Consider the following 5,092-nt stretch of genomic DNA (forward strand, 5'->3'; position numbering starts at 1 on the left):
CTTGGGGAATTAACTGATGGGTTTACAGTTGGAAGGGGTAATGTGGAGGACAGATGCGTGAGCCGAGAGAACACAGGGTGTAGGTGACTGGCAGAGTTCTTGGTGCAGTGCTTTGGGCAAACCCTCTTACCATTTGTCCTCCAATGGACCTTTTCTTTGCCACCTGGGAGGTGAAGGGAGTTAGCATTGAATCAATTTCAATTAACAGTGTAACCCATTTGGCTACACAATAAAGACCAGGAATCAGCTACTATAGTTAATAAGGTTTATATAGCAGTCAAGTTAGGATAGACAAATCTCAGCATCATCCTTTAAAGGTACAGAACAACAACTGGGAAACCCAACCTTCTAAAGAAGTTTAGGCGTACCAGTATAAGGCAAACAAGTAGTTCAGTCACTGGCAATGATGGAGTTGTGCACTACTAGGATATCCAAACGGTAATAATGAAGCTCAATCAGTTCCTTCGTTGCAAAAGTCTTTATTGATATAATTCCAAAATGTAAAAACAACAGCCAACGCGTTTCGTTCTTAGAACTTCGTCAGGGCTGAGGATAAAAACAAACAAAATACATGAGGGTCCAAACTCATATAGTACAGACCACAATGCATATAAAAACATTACAATTTGTTTAAAAAGAAGGCCAGCATGATTGTATTGGGGCCTATCTGGAGTAGCCACTCCTGGATTTTAAGCTGTGCTTACAACAAACAAACAAACATTACATACTGTACATTTGTGATTAAAACCAACATTTAGTGACAACATTCCATCAACAATCTCAATTTTTGTAATTTTCTAGTTTCTATGTATCTGGTGGGTCGTGACCCAAATCTGGGCATATTGGGTTATTATGCTGCACATTTCATACATGGAGAATGGGAGGATGTCAGGAGAAAAATGAAGAATTACTGGAAGATCTTCAGGAAATTGATAAAAGATTAATATTATGGGGACTCCATTTGGAATTGTGTAAATATGGCCCGTATTTATACGGAGACAAAACATTGTATCTTTTTGGGCTTATCCCTTCTCTCTTTAAGTATATTTCCTACTCACAATCTTAATGTAGCAAAATGCTACTATTGTTAAATTGACCAGATTATACAGAGTATCGCAATATTTTTGGTATTTCCACATAGTTTCAAACATATCATAGGAATGTATTGCATTTATATCCAGGAATATCTTCCAATTTAAAATTGGTGAGGTATACAAGACTTTTGATTTTACACATTTAATATTTGATGATACAAGTCTCTCATATATAAATTATATCTTATAGAGGGCTGGTCAAACCGTTCATTTCACATAGTTTCAATAACAATAATAATTATTGTTTATGACAAAGAACGAATTACCAAAATTGCTTCAATATCTTACATCACCAACCAGTCATTCTCACAGGCCTATTTGGAAGCTTATAGTCAATGAAGTCAGTTAGTACATACCAATCAGTAAAGTTGGGCAATGATCATGTCGATCTATCATGCCTTAAACATCGTGGAGTGAAGTGGTTTTTCAGACACGTGCGCCACCTTGATAAGGGCCACGATAAAGAACTAGAAATGTGAAGATAATGATATTCAAAATACAGTAGGTAAAGAGGTCGAAGTTGTGGACAAAATATCGAATCTACAACATCATAATATCCAAGCTGTCCCCGTAATTATCAAGAAATTCTTGCACGTGAACAAGATTAAGTAGTACTCATGCGGGGCATCCCACAAGCTGTGCAAACAATGAGAGCGGCTATACATCCTCCTATTTTGTAGTGCCCTTCATAAGATAGCCGCCTGGACCCATCTACACCTGCCGGCAAAAGAGATACAATTGCATTACGCTGTGTCGTGTTCACAGCGTGCACTCTCATTTATCGTTGGACCTGTTTTCATTATTAAAAGGATGTCAGGTTCCAGCAATGGTTATACAAAGAGAGTATTGTGGCGCACCAGCAGGACGGCAGTTTGGGAAAACTACAACGGGGGAGAATGCGAAGAAACGAAGAGTCGCTGCTAGGTTTGATAAATAATGTCTACTCGCTTGCAGGGGAAGTAGCTCTAGACATTTAAAGCCCAGAACCCCTCTGAGGAAAAAGAACGACAAGCAAGCAACAGGGCCGCGTTACAAGATCAGCGGTATCAGCTCGTACCTGTTCGTCAGTCGTCACGACGAGGTGCCGGGTATCTCCAAGAACACCGGTTAGTTAGTGGGAGGGTGTTTAAATACCCTAATCTTTGGCGCGCGAAGTTCAATTAGGGCGTACTCATCAACGAAATACTCTATTGGCCAAATGCCAACATGTGTAGTTCTCTTAGTGAGAGACGATAAAAAGGTTGTATTCGTGTCCATGTGCAGTTTTATTTAAAAACCTTATGATCATGATCCTGACCCAGGCCCACTTGGAGTCTGCCCTAGAGTTGGCTTAAAGTAATATAAGAAACGTTTGCCAAAGTTGGGTAGTAAATAAATGGGTCTTTTTAAACAAATCCTAAAATATTTGTATTTCTAACAGGAGAATCGAACCAAGTGTGCTGCTGGATTCCATGGGAGGGACGTAACAGCCTGAGCTATCATCAGATTTACCCGCCACGAGCTAAAATATCCCCATCTTGACTAGAAGATATGCAGCATTCGTCGGGCTACACTGTAGCCTCGACAGGACCAGAAAGTGGAGCCATAGTCTAACCCCGAGATTCATTATGTATTAAGTGCAGAAAAAATTAAGCACAAGAATATATGTGGATAAAATAAATTAAAGTGCAAAAGTGAGCAGAGAGAAAAAATATTTTTTGTGACTATTTACATCAGCAAAAAACGAACCATGTCTGCACGTTGCTAAATGCAGACATGGCAATTGTCTTGAGCTAACAAGAGAGCAGCTTCACACAGGGGTCCAGGAATTCGTCCTGAGTGAAGACTCTGCCAAAAGGGGTATTAAGTCAATGTCGCAAAGGGCAGAGTCACAATTAGATCCCTAAGGGGCTTCCATTCCTCAACATACACGCAACCTGAATGATCTTTATATTTGCATCACTCTTTTGTGGTATTAAGTGGTGATACGTCAGAGCTAGGCCCCGTTCTAAACACATATGAATCTTAATTACTTTAAAAATAGCATTAACTTGCATTTACATGGTTATGCAGTATCCCTAGAGTCATTCTCAACAGGCATATGCGCAGAGTGCTAAAAATATTTACGGGAGGAGTGTGTTATTCCTGTCGGGTTTAGCTCAACTGCACATTCCAATACCTGAAGCTACTGTCAAGGCAGGGATGTCCACGTCTATCTTTGTCAGAAAATAGTGGAACTCATGGTCAATGTTATGGCCCTTCTTAATTGTCTGGAGTCTACATATCCATTTGGACTCAAGCTGGCGAAGAGCAAGAACCCTATCACCTCCCTGGGGATTTTTCGGTACATGATCGATCCCACAGAACTTAAATGTGTTATTGTCTCCATGGAAATTTTTATAGTGTTCGGTCATGGGATGTCTTGTATCCCCATTGAGTAGGGCCCTGTGGTGTTCCTGTATTCTCTTTTTAAGATTCCGAGCCGTGCTTCCCACATAGGTCATTTTACACGGGCATACCAATGTGTAGACCACAAATGGTGTGTTACAGTTTATGAAGTGTTTGATTTCATATGTCCTAGTGGTGTTATGACTGAATTTCTTACACTTATTCTGTCCAAATGTGCATATGTTACAGTTGGTGCAAGTGAAGAATCCCTTTGGTGCCTCAGATAGCCAGTTGGTAGTCTTTATGGTTGTGATATAACTGGGGATAGTGTCCTTCTTAATGTATGTCCACGTCTATACACCAGAGATGGTTTCTCAGTGATAAAGGGGCATAGTTTGGGGATATCCAAAAGCAAGGCCCAGTGTCTTCTAAAGGCTTGATATATTTTGTTACTGTGTGCTGTGCAATCAGTAAAAAACGAGACCTTGTCTCTGGCCTTGCTTTTCATGTAACCACCTCCCCCATTCCGGTAGGCCCGAGGTTGCAAAGTATCAGTCCTTGGGAGTTTTAGTATGCGTTGTTCTGCTTTGTTGAGAGTCTGTATGTCATATCCCCTCTGCATAAAACGTTGTTTTGTGTCTGCTATATTAGCAATGAATTCAGTGTCCGTACTACAAATTCTACGGGTTCTAACCATCTCCCCGTATGGAATGTTTGCCACCACTGACCTCGCATGTGCACTGGTGGCGTGTAGTGTACTATTGCATGAAGTATCCTCCCTGAACAATGTGCTATGTACCTGTCCCTCCTTAACAAAAAATCTAATATCCAAGAAATCCATATGTTCCTTATGTTGTGACATAGTGAGTGTTACATTATATGGATTGCTGTTAAGGTAGGTCAAATATGTCTGTAGTTCGGCATCAGATCCAGTCCACGGACACAAAATGTCGTTCAGTCGCAGCAATACAAAAGATTAGCAGCAGAATTTGAAAAATTGAAAAATGTCTGCTTCTCTCGTCTATACATAGATAAAATGTAAAATAATCTAAATTAAATCTAAGCTATGGAGGATGATGTTGGAATCTAAAGCATCTCCAAAATCAGGGAAATACAGGAAAATAGGAAAAATGTGGAAAAGCGCAGGAAGTAAGGGAAGGTGTGTGTTATGTTTCATGGTATGTTACTGTTGTGGGTATTCATGGCAGTCGTTGGTTCCTTAGCAACTACATGCTTCTACTACTGGAATCTAGACTGGCGATTCCAGGAGAGAGAAGGGCTGTGGAGCCAAGAGGATGGCTGTGCTAGGGGTTGTTGCACTGATCTTAAATAAACCTTCTTTACAGAACAACCGTATTTTGTCATCCCAAAATTGGCGACAAGGGTGTGATGCCTTTGGAGAAGACCCATGAAGTTGGTTGTGAGGGAGATTTGATTTAAAGAAGAATATATGCAGTTTGGTCAGTGGTAGTGCTCGAAAATGTGCCTGATGACAGTGACCCCTAGCTGTGGTCTACTGGATGTCCGGACTTCAACAGTTTGGTACATTTTTAATCTACCCTTGTTGACAGTCGAGACAGGAGCCAAGTCGCAGGGAAACACCAACAGCTGAGTTGGTTCACGTTTGAAAG

The 5,092-nt window shown here is 40.7% G+C and overlaps 1 long non-coding RNA gene across 1 annotated transcript; it reads right to left on the reverse strand.

The window, feature by feature from the left end:
- Positions 1-396: 396 nt before the first annotated feature.
- LOC144753199 (uncharacterized) lies at positions 397-2,191 on the reverse strand. The gene is made up of 3 exons (XR_013594244.1): positions 2,152-2,191; positions 1,451-1,561; positions 397-546 (listed from the first exon to the last, which is right to left on the reverse strand). It is a non-coding gene; the product is annotated as an uncharacterized LOC144753199 (long non-coding RNA).
- Between the last annotated feature and the right edge of the window lie 2,901 nt (positions 2,192-5,092).

Source organism: Lissotriton helveticus, chromosome 5_1 (assembly GCF_964261635.1).
Source record: "Lissotriton helveticus chromosome 5_1, aLisHel1.1, whole genome shotgun sequence".
In the NCBI taxonomy this organism is placed as follows: Eukaryota; Metazoa; Chordata; class Amphibia; order Caudata; family Salamandridae; genus Lissotriton; species Lissotriton helveticus.